Below are 15,156 nucleotides of genomic sequence, written 5' to 3' on the forward strand. Positions count from 1 at the left end.
ATCTGTGTCCTTACCCTCTGGGTAAGGATAGCAGATCTACCCTCCATTGCTAAGTGCACCTCTCTCCGCCTTGACCTGGTATAAACAACAGCGGTCTCACCAATCTGAATTTGAAATCAAATATAAATACATATTATTTACACTTGTACACACTTTAAAAGACATCGACGTACATTATTTTTACACTTACACTTTTTACTTGTAATTGGACAAGGCAGAGTCTCGTGCAGGTTGGCAACGAGAATGTCTCAGCCATGGAATAGATTTTGGGAGAAAAAACTAATTCTAATTGTTTTCCTCCTCTGTAATGTCAAACATGATCCACAAAAGATATTCCAAAAAACTACACGATATTCCTTTAATTTATATAATTATACATTGTTCTTTTAAAAAAGAAACGTACGACTGAGTACGCCTTAAGTTCAAAGCCAAAGGTGGGGTTAAACGTTTTATTGACAAGTCGATAGCATTTCCCTGGCTTCAACGACACAATGAAATATTTTTTTGAAGCTCGAATTGCTTTACATAGTTTATTTATCAAATATTCATTTTACCAATTCAGTGCATATTGATTTCCCACTTCTGCATATAATGGAATCAAAAATTTAAAAAACAAACCCTATATCAATTACAAACTCATACGGTGCATTATCATTACTTCGAAGTGTGCATTCGCACTGTATACTGTATATTTATACATGCAGTACAATGTTGCTGTTCCGAATCTTTCGATGTTCGTGGTTTTTAATAAGTTTCCTTGTGCCGTGTTATTGCAGCTTAAAACCGGGCTTCTCTCAACTTCAGCGAGGACACAGATTGGATAGGAAACTGATCCAGTCATTCACAGAAGTCAGTTTCTTGGACTGTGTGACGGAATGTATGGTGACACCTCGGTGTAAATCGGTCAATTATTTCAAAGGGGCTAATTACTGTGAACTGAATTACGAAAATAAGACGACAGCGGAGACAAGGTACATGGACAATGCTGGATGGGTGTACAGTGAAAAGGAGCATTGGCCAAAGGTAAATTTGTTAAAGTCCTAAAAAAAAGACTATATACGCAGCACAGTTAAGGCTGTCAATAAACTCCGTTCAGACAAAAAGTACGGGAAATGTACAATATGACATCACGGTATATTGCAAACTTCGAAAGTACCCATTAATCTATTTATTAGCAAAACTAATTTATACTAATCTTTTAATTGAAAACAACAAATGTTATTACATACAATTTTGATGTCCCTTATATCATACACACTGAAAAGAGATGTTGTTCTCGCTGTACTCAAAATATGACGTCATACGCTTCAAAATGACGCATTAGGTTAAGTCATTGAAGGCTATCATGCAGTTTTATAGCGAAGAAAAATGAATGTCATAGATTAATGGAACATTATACATGTAAATGGATACACATGTAGTTTGTTTACATGTGAATTTGAAATATGCTATGTAACTTAAAAACTTCTTCGACCCTTGTAAAATCTTACAAATTAATTATTTTTTAATGAAAATAACCCTGTGACTTTCAAAATTATTCAACACATGCATTGTAAATTACAGTTTCTTATAAAATAATGTGATATAACATCAAGTTATTTTATAATTCAGTTGTGAATTTTGACATGATTATGCCTTTGCAATATTGATTTTTTTAAATGACCTCAAAACCACAAATACATCTGCTTGTACCATGCGACTGCCTAATCACATGACCACTACGAACATACAATAGTGTACTGTTATAATATTGTTTTTAGTAACTATATTGAGAGTCAAGAGACAAGTCGTCCGTCTTATCCGCCTCGTTTCATCATACTGTTTACTTTGTTATTAGGGCGTTGTTTACTTAGGGTTTAAGTTCTCAAATTCAGATTGTTATAAAGTTCAATGCCATAAGTAAAATGTGTTCTTAACACATGTGTTAGCTTATATACACTTGTTTCAGCTTCTGTACACTTCGAATATTAATTGAATTAGTGAGAATTGAATGGGGTGACCTAACTGAGACGAGAAATCAGCACAATTTAGCAACATAGAACAGCTTTCAAGGAATATAACTTGTAACGTTCAGACACATTAGATATTTACAATTCATGTGTTTTCCGCAGCAAAAATAATAATGATAAAAACTACCGTCACATTTAAACAAAATTGATCCAGCAGCCATTTATTGCAACCACGCAAGTTGAAGCAGCTAGCAGAAAATTAGTAAGATCATCAAGGGCACTTAAGCGGGAAAATGCGCTTTGTAATAATCATATTTTATCGATATCACGGTTACTGCATAATTAATTTAATTGTTGGTTGATAAAGAAAATTTGACGCAGCAAAATTTTCTCGCATCTACGACCGTAAAAAAAAAATAGGCATGCAGTTCAAAGTTTGTCATCTGAGCGGACCATTTTAAAACGTTCAAAACTCCGTTGCATACAATTTTTGAAATAATCACGTAAATATACATATATACTGTACATTTTGATAAACACTCATTATTTGAGAGAAGGTTTAGTAAGTTACATTTACAGTAAGCTCTCGTGTTCATCAATGTTTTATTTGGTAGGAACTGGCTGGTGCTTGTTCGAACTCAACATGTGAAATCAACGAGACATGTAAACACAAGAGATATTCTGAGGATAAATTCTTTGAATGTGTTTTGTCAGGTAATATCATCCGGTAACCTTTTTTAAATGCAATTAGATTCAATTAAAAATCTACATGCGTTAAATGTACATCTACATTATTGGTTGTCCTTATGCATTTTGACAAAAACTTAAGTGTCGAAAAGAGCTTGTTTTTTTAAACAAAATAACTCATCTTAACCAAAATAATAAAAGTCCATTTGTCAAAAAGTATTATGTTTTAATCTAACACAATATACTAAATATACGCCAAGAAATTTAAATTGTTAGATATAAATAGAAACTAAAACAATCACAATAGACTAGAGAAATTGACAACTTGTCGTACCTTTTTGTAATGAAAGTGTAGCCATTCATCCTAGGTATTGATCAGATTAATTTCAGTGTTGAAATTTATTGTATTTTTGTTGATAAGATTGTGGAATTCCCGATATAAAAGGAATAGATCTGGGTTCAATAAAACGTGAGGACGCCATTGGTATACACAGGAGGATACACGCCTCGTGTGCTGACGGATACTCCCAGTCTGGTTCAGGACGGCTGAACTGTCAGTCAAACGGAGAGTGGAAAAACGACATTGGCTGTACAGGTGAATATGCTAATTTGATATGAGAGGAAGTAAATCACTAATGCTTTAGTATTTTGTATAATAATTGATATTTTAAATGGATGTAAATGAAACCAGGAAATTAAGTTTTTTGGTTCCAATTACACAACATGTAAAATGAAACGGGTTTATTATTATTTCCTTGGATATCACGAGTACTGAGCCACATTCACGGCACCAGCAATGCCAACAGTCTAGAACAACGCATTGAAAGTGTTAGCAAATAAATTGATTGACAATTAAAATGTTCCTATGAAAATGAAATAAAACACGTACAGCTGTGCAAACATCATAACGCACTGAAGCGTGTATAGTATTTTTAAAGAGCTAATTTTTGTTAATGATAGAAATAAACCATTGAAAAAGCATTGCCTTGATACATGTATCTATCAAAAATTTCAACATTATTGTTTTCTGTACTTTTTACCATGATTTTTCTTTGTTTTTGTTTTCTCCGAAGGTAAAGGTCTGCATTTAAAACATTACCAGGTACAACCTTCTCCGGTCTGCACTTATCTTGAAATCTTTTTGAGGAAATAAAACCTAGCACACTTAAGTTCAATTTAACTTTCAAAAAAAAAATATGATACGTGTACAATGTTTTTATTTATAAAAGAAAAACGAAATGCGGATCTTTTAATCCAAAAATTTAAACTGTGAATACATTATGACCGAATATCATAATAATGTCGATAAGATACAAAAAGAGCCTATTCTGTAAAAAAAAAAAAGAAGAAGAGGAAGGCTGTTAATATGGTTGTTATATTTAATATTTTTTCATCAAAATTGTTCACTGATAATATTTTGTTGCAAAAACGTTAACATACTTCGACAAATCATTATTAATTTTGCTCGCAAAAGAAATTTCCTAAACTAAGTGTATCAAATTTTTTTTTCTGGGGGGGGGGGGGGGGGGTATTTTCAACCTCGTATGAATTTTTTTTCTTCATAAATATGTGGACGATACAAGCATATATCTTTAAGCAAAATATGATATTAGAGTTGAAATAGATGAAATATTCACTTTGCTTGAATATATTTTTCGAATATAAACACATGCATATTTTATTACCTTAGGTGAAGGAAGCAGAAACTAATCATGATTTCTTTTAATTCTAAATCTTAAAAAAATATTAATGAATATTGTGTGGATTCAGGTTTGATCAATCCTGATCACATATTTTTTAGATTTCTAAATTGTAGCTGTGCAGTTCGACATCTGTTTTAAGTGATTAAAAAGGTATTGTCCTGTTCTTGTGTTCACAATATTCATACAAAACACATTCTTATCCTCAAATTCATAAGATGGCCGCACATACCTCTGAAATCCGGATTAGGTTTATAATGCCAGTATATTCAAACAATTAGCGTTACACTATAATTTCTCCTAATATATTGATTATGATGCGCTTTGTAAGATTATAATAATTATTTTTCTTTTTTAAAACCATGTTCCTTTCACTGTCTTACTTATGAAACTGTAAGTTATTATATTTTAACTCATGAACTTTTTAAGATATTAATGAATGTCTGGACGATCCATGTCACAACGGAGGAAGATGCAGTAACAACGATGGATCTTTCAAGTGTTCATGCGAAGGTGGATTCACAGGGGCACTCTGTAATGAAGGTAAACTCTCAAAACACACACACACACACACTCTCTCTCTCTCTCTCTCTCTCTCTCTCTCTCTCTCTCTTTCTCTCTCTCTCTCTCTCTCTGAAATTATAATAGCTGTAAAATTGATATGCAATTTAAAAGTCATTAATGTAATGTACATGAGAATCAGAAGCAAAATATGAAACTTGCGACTATGACTGCTGTGTTGACTTTACACAATGAAATTGCAAGTAACAGATGGGAGTTGAATAACACAAAGAGTAGGTGGATGGGGCAAAGTAGACTATAAACCAGTAAGCTTCTGACGTGTGATTAGTTTAAACAATATTTTATTATGTAAAAAAAAAAAAAAAAAAAAAAAAATCACATAATAGGATTGGGCAGCAGGCAATCTGCCTATTTGAGCCCTCTCCTTTAACAGTCAATTTGACAGACATTGATGGTACAATGTAACAATAGTAGAGAAAAATAAAGGGAAAAAATATATATAAAAAATAAGTGGAATCAAAATTGGTACCGGGTATTATTTATGTACAAAATGAAAAATAGTTGTAGAAAGCTAGCAGTTCAGCTGTTTGAGTGACACTGTGAATAATGCATTAAAACTTAAATCTTTTGGTAGCTAATATATAATCATGTACAATCTTAAATATAGCAACATTTTCGTTATAGGGCAAACTACTGTCCCCATATAATAATAAGTCCAGAGAGATGGGGATATCTAAGTGTAAATTACTTATTGACTGTATAAAAACTTGCCTCTGTGCATCATAATGTGGACAGACAAAAAAATAATGATAAGCATTTTCAGATACATAACCACACATATCACAAATAGAATTTTCACACAAAAAATGATTGAATAGGTCAGCATTTAAATTGCTTGCATTATTTCTAATCTGACAATGTATAATATTTGCTTTTCTGTTTCCAAATTCATAAAGTTTGTTTGGCTTTCTAAAGAATATGTTTTTTATGGCTGTTTTGAATGAAGACTCAGTTGGTAAAATTCTAATGTGAAGAGGTAATTCATTCCATAATTTTATAGATGAAGGTAGAAAGCTGTTCATAAAGGCAGTTGTTTTTATCTGGGGTATAACAAATTTAAAATCATCTTGGTGTCTTAGTGAGTAATTATTTTGCGGTGTACATGGCATAAGTAAATCCTGTAGATATTTGGGAGCAAGACCATGGACCATTTTATAAAATAATGTGAGTTTATGAACCTTTCTTCTATCTGATAGTAGATCAATACCCAATTCATCATATAGAGCTGACCTGGATGAGTTACTTCTAAGACCTGATATAATCCTTGCAGCAGTTACTTGGATATCTTCTAGAAGTTTAACTTCTCTATCATAACAATTATCCCAAACTATATCAGCATATTCTAAAACTGGTCTTATAAATGAAAAATATATTTTTTTTAGAGAGCATCTACATAGCTTATATTTAACAAGTTTCAATAGGTTTAACCTTATACAAGCTTTTTCATGAATAGAATTAATATGTTGTTTCCAACCTCCATCATATTGGAGATTTACTCCAAGATGGATGTGACTATCAACTTTTTGTATAAATGGACCATGGACACCAAACTGCACAGGGGGATGAGATATATTTTTTCTACTGAAATCAAGATTTTTGGTTTTACTGGGATTAAAATCAACTGCCCATCTGACGTGTGATGTTGCAATATATGCTCGGTATGGAAGGTAAACCATTTACAGAGAAATAAGTTTTGGGAGGTCTAAAAAGCTGAAAAGAGAAATGGGCAAATAAAGGAGTGTTGAAATCTCAGAGAATCCACTTTGGTGAAAAATGTACTCATTCTGGCTATTAATTTTCACAGAAAAATAGTGATTGGCCTTACAAGAAGTGAAAGGTATCTGTGCTGAATGGAAACGTGGGAATTCTAGTTACATGTACAGAGTTTCGAAAACTCACATTCCCTAGATACAGTGAATTGTGAAAAAATGCCCCCCTGCCACCTTAACTTTGTTGCGAAATTGTAAACAGGAGTCAAATGCAGATAATAAACAGTACAAAAATGTAGTTGGGGCCTTTAGGCTATACAACGTTTGATGACACACTAGCTTAGTTTAAAGGAGATAAGATTCCTACCCTGAACATTTTAAAGTGTATTATTAGGTATGCATATTTTCATCAAATTTTGGTGTTTTCATTGCAAGCCTACTCTTGTTCATATGGAACTAGTTTACAATGTTCAACATGTAACATACTGATGCTAAAAAGTGTTGAATACAAGTCATTAAGCTATCCTCAGAAATTTTTAATGACAGCTCTATCTATGAAAGCAAGTTTAGCTATCAATATAGTAATTAGTATCTTCTTATCATTATCTTATTTTTTGGAATATCGTTGACAGTTCTGCTGAGCATCGCATTAGGTAAACCTGCAAAACAGTCATCAACAAAATCTGACTATAGCGCCGCAAATGCAGTGGATGGCAACAGAGGAACGAATCATCTTGTAGACAAGTGTACAGTTACAGGTGATGGCGACACCAATCCCTGGTGGAGGGTGGATCTACAGGCTGTGTATACCATCACATCTGTCAGAATATTCAACAGAGGAAAAGACCAATACGGAGGTAAGTGTAAAAAGTAACAACATTGCCAGTCTTGATTTTGCTTTTTATGTCCATACCTTATATATGTATAAGATCACAACTGTTAGAATACTTAACAAATAAATAGACAGTTAAACACAGGTAAGCGTATCTAAAAACAACACTACAAAATCGAAGTATAGCAAATGTAGAGGAAAAATGTTGTTTAAATTCTAGTTAATTGGTTCATGGCGTCGATCGAATGGAGTCCCAAAAATATTGATTTACTATTTTGTTTTATCCGAAACTCTTTTATTTCCTCTCATTCTACACAGTATCTAAATCATCTTTTGGAATATGATAAGGATGTAACTTTTATATATGTGCAATAAGATTTCAGAAATTTAATTTACATCCAAGGGATCAATTAGATGCTGAAAAATTATGTTTATTCTGTTTTACAAAAAAGAAGTTCCAATAAATTAACTAGTTTACTTGTATGCATCAGCCAAATCAACTCCTGGCATATAATTTTAACCATAAGGATAAAAAATGTGCCAAAAATTACGTTGTTTTGTTTGTTTGTTTTGGTTTTTTTTGACAAAAGAAATAGTTCCAAAAACTCCTAAAACATTTTTCACAATAGCTGATTTTTTCCCTTAAAGTATGGAATTGGATATCGTTCAGACGCACGAAAACCTTTATAAAAATAATTTTCATATGTTTGATAAATAGTAGCTAAAATGACATTAGTTCCCACAACTAAAAATTTCTGGAGTTTAAATAAATGGGCAATAAGGTGTTAGATGATATTAAATTATTTGATTGCTAAAGTGGATTTAACCTTACCCCCCCCCCCCCCCCCCCAAACACACACACATAAACACACATACCAACCTAAAAAAAAACACACAAAAAATAATCCTAACATTCATAATTAATATAATTGTAAAAAATATATTGAAATATTATTGGTGGTCTTAAAATACAATTAACTGGTTAAAAATTGCAAAGAAAAATATAAACAATATGATTTTTTACTCTAAAAAATTATAAACGATAATCGGTGGTGGTAACATATACTCAAGTTATATTTATTGACAAAAAAAAGTTAGAATGATTCCCATCCTACAGTATCGACCAGACCCAACCTAACAGAAAGTAAACTCCAACTAAACGCTGGGTTAACTTTCTGGGATAACGCCGGGTTTACTAGAGTGGACGCTTAGTAAATCCTTTGTGGACGCAGAGAGTAAACCCCGATCAGAAGTATACCCCGGAAAACAGACAGTACATGTGTATTCAAAATATACATGTACAAAGAGCAGGAATTACAGGCAGTAGGATAGTAAGATAAAAGACAGGTCTGCTTCACAATTTAGTGCGTACAGTTGACCCAAAAAGCAAGTCCCGAGTAAAAAAATGCAAACCCGAGTGGACAAAAATTAAAAAAAAAACAAAAACCCAAAGTAAACCTCAATTGTAAACCCGGGGTTCAAATGGGGTTTACTCTTCAAACAAGTGAAAAGCTGTCAATGTAACAGCAAACCGGGTTTTCTTTTATGTAAACTGTATCCATAATCCATGTCAACCCTTATCCAGTGAAATGGAGTACCCCTACATGTATATGCAACATTTTGCCAAAAAATGACTAAGTTCAAAAGCTAGTATCTTTTCGATAAATTATCGGGAATCAAAATCCTAGCAATATGCACACCTCTGATATATGTAATATTGATCTACAAAAGAACAACTTCCTATCTTGAGAACTGTAGGAGGAGTTATCCGTACAATGAGGGTACCCTATATGCAATATTTTGCCAAAAAATGACTAAGTTCAAAAACTGGTATTTTTTCGATAAATTATCAGAAATCAAAATCCTAGCAATATGCACACCTCTGATATATGTACAACTGATCTGCAAAAGAGCAACTTCCTATCTTGAAAACTGTAGGAGGAGTTATCCGTACAATGAGGGTACCCTATATGCAATATTTTGCCAAAAAATGACTAAGTTCAAAAGCTGGTATTTTTTCGATAAATTACACATGTATCGGAAATCAAAATCCTAGCAATATGCACACCTCTGATATATGTAAAATTGATCCGCAAAAGAACAACTTCCTATCTTGAGAACTGTAGGAGGAGTTATCCATACAATGAGGGTTCCCTATATGCAATATTTTGCCAAAAAATGACTAAGTTCAAAAGCTGGTATGTTTTCGATAAATTATCGGAAATCAAAATCCTAGCAATATGCACACCTCTGATATATGTACAATTGATCTGCAAAAGAACAAATTCCTATCTTGAAAACTGTAGGAGGAGTTATCCGTACAATGAGGGTACCCTTTTGGCAGCCGCCCGCCCGCCCGCCCGCCATTTTCACCATTTTAATAACCGGATTTTTCCGTTTGAAAACCCGGTTAAAAATTATTTAAGTTGCGAAACAATCTCTTGATATATATATATATATATATATCATCACAGAGAAATTCACCTTTGTAAAGCTCCACCTCCGCCCCGGCCAGGGCTTGAACTCACGACTTCTGGAACCCATTCTCCTAGCAGTGAGCGGCCACCGCACTAACCACTGGGGCATCTAGACAATACAAAAATCTTGCTTTCGACGACGAAAGGTAACTAGCGCGCTGGTCGCTCACTACACGGTCGTTTACGATACAGGTGGAATGCAGTTAAACGACAATTTGAGAAGATCGGGCCGATACACATTGAAAAAAAGCTATGAACTAATTGTTCACAAAGATTATTATATTCCCCTGTAACGATGTACATGTATGTTACTTTTAAAATCATTATCGCAAAAAGTAAAAGGCTTCAGGCCACGATCACCTCATTGTAAAGGCAAGCACACCATTCACAAAGCTTACAGCTGTATTTTTTAAACAGAACCGTGGAAAAAATAAAGCGTTCTGTTTAAAAAGCAAACTGAACCGATCCGTGCAACTAGTGTTCTGTACATATCCTAAATGACCATAGTTTGACTTATTTTAGATGTGTCATACAAGCTGCAGGATTAAAATTTTCACATCTGGCCGATCACTGGCCATCAGACATAAAGAAAACCGTTACTGTGTACGTTATTCAAGAATATATGGTACAAAAATCGCTAGTTTTTCTTAAAAATGGGTTTCGAGAAATTTGAAATGCATGTTCAATCGATTGCATACGGTAGAGATATAATACGTGTCCATAAAATGAAAAAAAAAAAGCTACGAACTAATTGTATATATCAAAAAATCAAGAAATGTGTAAATACATGCAAAATACATATAGCCTGAAGAGAAAACGAAATGTCTGACTGTACACAAGATGTCGTTTCAGATAAAATATTCGATGGCGTGTTCGGTTAGACTTGCATATAGAAACATGTGCATGAGCATATAGAATTAATATCTGAATAGAAAAAAAATGAATAACTTTATAACAGTTGATAACTGTCTAGACTTTAGGAGTGAAACGCAATTTTTTTTCACAAAGATTAAAACATTCCCCTGTAATAATGTACATGTATGTTACTTTTAAAATCATTATCGCAAAAAGTAAAAGGCTTCAGGCCACGACCACCTCATTGTAAAGGCAAGTACACCATTCATAAAGCTTGCAGATGTATTTTTGAACGGAACCGTGAAAAAAAATAAAGCGTTCTGTTTAAAAAGCAAACTGAACAATCCGTGCAACTGGTGTTGTAGCATATTGTTGTGTTCTGTACATATCCTAAATGATCATAAACTGACTTATTTTAGATTTGTCATACCGGCTGAAGGATGTTACAATCACCGTGGGAATGACAGAATCAGATGTGAACACTCCTTGTGGTTTCTTTGCTGGTCCCGGTACTGCGTCACAGCTGGTCGTAATCGACTGTCCGACATCAACACAGGGGAGATTCGTAAAGATCTCCAAGACAACAGAGGCCCTCACTCTTTGTGAAGTTGACGTGTTTGGCGTTCCCGTCTAATCATCAAATTAATTGGTGTCATAGATAAAAAGTTACCGTATAAAAAAAAATGCATTTGTTTGTGCATCCAGGATAACTAATTATGTATCTTTTTTAATTCCGCTGGACAAGTCTTAATTATGCCTTCAGTCAGCTCAAGCATACATGTATCTTTTACAACATATACCACAGCATACAATTTGACAGAGCACTGTAATCTTATACCACTGCTTTGGAATCCGATATCATAACATATAATCTCATGATTGCAATTCATCATATCATAACATATCATACAGCATGGTTTAACTCACCTTTAAATGATTATATTTAAAAAAGAAATAATGTAAATATTACAGAACAGTGGTGGGCTTTAGCTTCTTATCATTTTAATTCAAATGTGTTGAACTCTTCTGTATAAAAAGGCGTTTTCGTGCAATTGTCATAGCATACCATAACATATCTTATCGTTAAGCCTTTCATTTCAAAGTTTCATACCATATCATTGTATTAGTATAGCATATCCTCAAAATAGTATAGCATATCATTTAAATCATAACCATAGCATAGCGTTATTACAGTTGTAAGAGATATGCATGACATGATTATTTACATGTATATGTTCGGTATGTTGGGTGATGACTCTATCCTATCTCATTTACATGTATGATACTACACACACTGGATATATAGACTGTGAATCTTTCATGTACCTTAATATGTATGAACATTTACAAAATTCGTTCGAATCAATTCGTGTTGGGTTTTTTCTGTGTTATTAATGTTGTGTCAATAAATAACAACCGAGTTTTTTTCGTTTTCTTTTGAATAGGACAGTGGATAGGATATTGTTATCATTGACCAAGAGAATAGTCTTTTAAAACTTTTGTTTTTAGATTAAAAATACATAATGACGCGTTAAAGCTTTACATTTTTCAAAACTTTTTTTCAATTTTTTTTTTGTGCTTGCAATTTGTTTTATATAAAAAGCAGAAGAATTGTGAAGTTAATGTAGAATTGGTCAAAATAGGGAAGGTTAATGATCCATTTGAAAGAAAAGTTGAATATAAATAATGAGATTTGCTAACTGTAGTATATGCATATTGTAGGCTGCTAACTGTACAAACTCGTGCTATTAAGATGCTTAGTTTACTACAGTGTAATAAGCGTGCATCACATTTTATATATATAGTATGCACCAGTTTGTACAGTAAGCAATCTACTATATGCATATACTTCCATTGGTGGGGATAAAATCATGAAATGCGGTATAAAATAAATGTTTTTCACCATATGGAGAAAAAAGTGGATGATTAAATAACAAACCAATTTTACTTTTATCATTCACTATCTTCACAATAATTTAAAAAAAACCATTGTAAAAAATATTGCAGATTTTAATGCTTACTAATTACAAAGGACATAACTGTGCTTGTATGGTCGCTATCATCATCATTGGAGCTGCTACGAGAGGAGGTAAAGAGGGTTCTTGTGGTTGAGTCAAAATCTGGTGGATTGGTGATGATGGTGTGGGTTCTTATGCTGAAAGTAGTTTAAAAGTGCCAAAATATAAAATTTATTACTGTCATATATAACATATTTTTATAGGTGGATTTTTGTATAGCTGCAATACATAGTCCTCTCCTGATTTAATTTGGGGGGAGAGGGCTACAACTCCATAGAATCTCCATAATGGTGTAAGTGTGGGAGTGATTTACTCCCGCAACGACTTCGGCTCAAATTGTATGACAATAACATTGCATCCCTAACCTGAATGCAAAAATTGTAGTTGTGCCTAGCATAAATTAGTCCAAAACTAGAGATACTGTCAGCAAGCTCACAATTCATACCCCCCGCTAAGAAAAAAATCATAACGCGTGTATTTTTGCTATAAAAGAAAATATTGGATGAATCTATTTCACTGTCTATTTTCTATAAATAATAACTGCTTTTTTTATGCCCCCCTTCGAAGAAGGAAAAGCATATTGCTTTGCTGCTGTCTGTGGGTCGGTTTGTCGGTCGGTCCGCCAACAGTTTCCGTTCGTTTTCTTCACAGAGGATGAACATATTGAAATGAAATTTGGTATGCAGGTTTATCATGATAATATCTAGGTCAAGTTCGATATTGGGTACGATTTAGCAATTTTTGACAGCGTTATAGCCCTTGGACATAGAAAAATTCGAGTTTTTTGCAGTTTCCGCTCATTTTCTTCACAGAGGATGAACATACTGAAATAAAATTTAGTATACAGGTTTATCATAATAATATCTAGGTCAAGTTTGATATTGGGTATGATCGAGCAATTTTCGACAGAGTTATGGCCCTTGGACGTAGGATAATTCTAGTTTTTTGCAGTTTCTGCTCATTTTCTACGCAGAGGATGAACATATTGAAATGAAATTTGGTATACAGGTTTATCATGATAATATCTAGGTCAAGTTTGATTTTGGGTATGAACGAGCAATTTTGGACAGAATTATGGCCCTTGGACTTAGAAAAATTCCAGTTTTTTGAAGTTTACGTTCATTTTCTTTCAATATTGATTAAACGTTATTAGCTGTACATCAAAAAAATTTGCAAAAGCTATGTTTTACTTGATATAATAATTAGTTCAGGTAATTGCAATGATACTAAGGGATTTAAGTAAAACGGTATGTTGTTTTGGAGAGGGGGGATTCATCTTATAAAGTACTATTTACTGTAAATCAATAAAATCAATGAATAAGCAGATAACTAAAACGAAACCCTGGAGTTAAATCAAAAAGTTAGGTCCTCTGCATATAAAGCAGATAATTTATATAAAGTGAAAGCTTCACTATTTATAGAAGTAGAAATTACAGCTAGCAACTATGAAATGAATAACTTTTTGCTAAGAATATGAAATATAACGATTACAAACTTTGAAATGGTACCGGATAACGATAAATTTTAAGTTTATTCCAGGTACATTGTACCAAATGAATTTGTAGGAGACAATGCATCATAACATAATCAAAGCATCAATCGCAACGTCTCGGGCCTTTCCGGCAGGTTCGGGAAAACACCTCGAATGTATTACCTAAGCGTCCATGACAACCCCCCTTTTTGTAAAACTTAAAATAAATAGAACACATATTACGATCTGTTTAGATATGAGCTATACTTCATTAAAGTAAACGATATACCCTAAAATATTACACAGAAGCGACATACAGGACTGTCTAGCCGATACTTATTTTAATGGGAAGCGACTCCATTTTGTATAAAATTCTAACATCCGGTTATGTTAATACATTCGAGGTGTTTTTCCGAGCCTGCCGGAAAGTCCCGAGAAGTTGCGATTGTCAAAGTATGTATATCAACTTCGACCTTATTACTAGGCTCATATGATAAAATGATCAATTTTACTTGTACAGAAGTAAAATACAAAGATAAAAAAGCGGAAAGAAACCCCGATTAACTAAGGCTGACCCAAACAATAACCAACATTAGTTAAACTTATGCATCAATTTTTCTCCTCAAAATTTACTTTTGCCTCTCAAATCGCAGCCCATCTATTATCGTTCTGTGATACTGGTCAATGCATTTCTAACTGTATAGTTCAAAGTAAGCCACATTTCAACTAAACTTCTACTGTACTGAAACCTGTAATTGCTTGGCTAACACACCTTTAATTAACTGCAATTTATTTTTCGCTTTTGTTTCTCTCTCTCGTTTCAGTATTATGCGGTAATATTTTCCGCCTTCTACGATCGGATGGAGAAGCGTCGGT

The 15,156-nt window shown here is 33.3% G+C and overlaps 1 long non-coding RNA gene across 1 annotated transcript; it reads left to right on the top strand.

Moving 5' to 3' along the window:
- Positions 1 to 674: 674 nt before the first annotated feature.
- Positions 675 to 3,228, top strand: LOC117680593 (uncharacterized). The gene is made up of 3 exons (XR_010712273.1): positions 675 to 1,023; positions 2,564 to 2,663; positions 3,058 to 3,228. It is a non-coding gene; the product is annotated as an uncharacterized lncRNA (long non-coding RNA).
- Positions 3,229 to 15,156: the final 11,928 nt, after the last annotated feature.

Source organism: Magallana gigas, chromosome 1, assembly GCF_963853765.1.
Source record: "Magallana gigas chromosome 1, xbMagGiga1.1, whole genome shotgun sequence".
NCBI classification, from domain to species: Eukaryota; Metazoa; Mollusca; class Bivalvia; order Ostreida; family Ostreidae; genus Magallana; species Magallana gigas.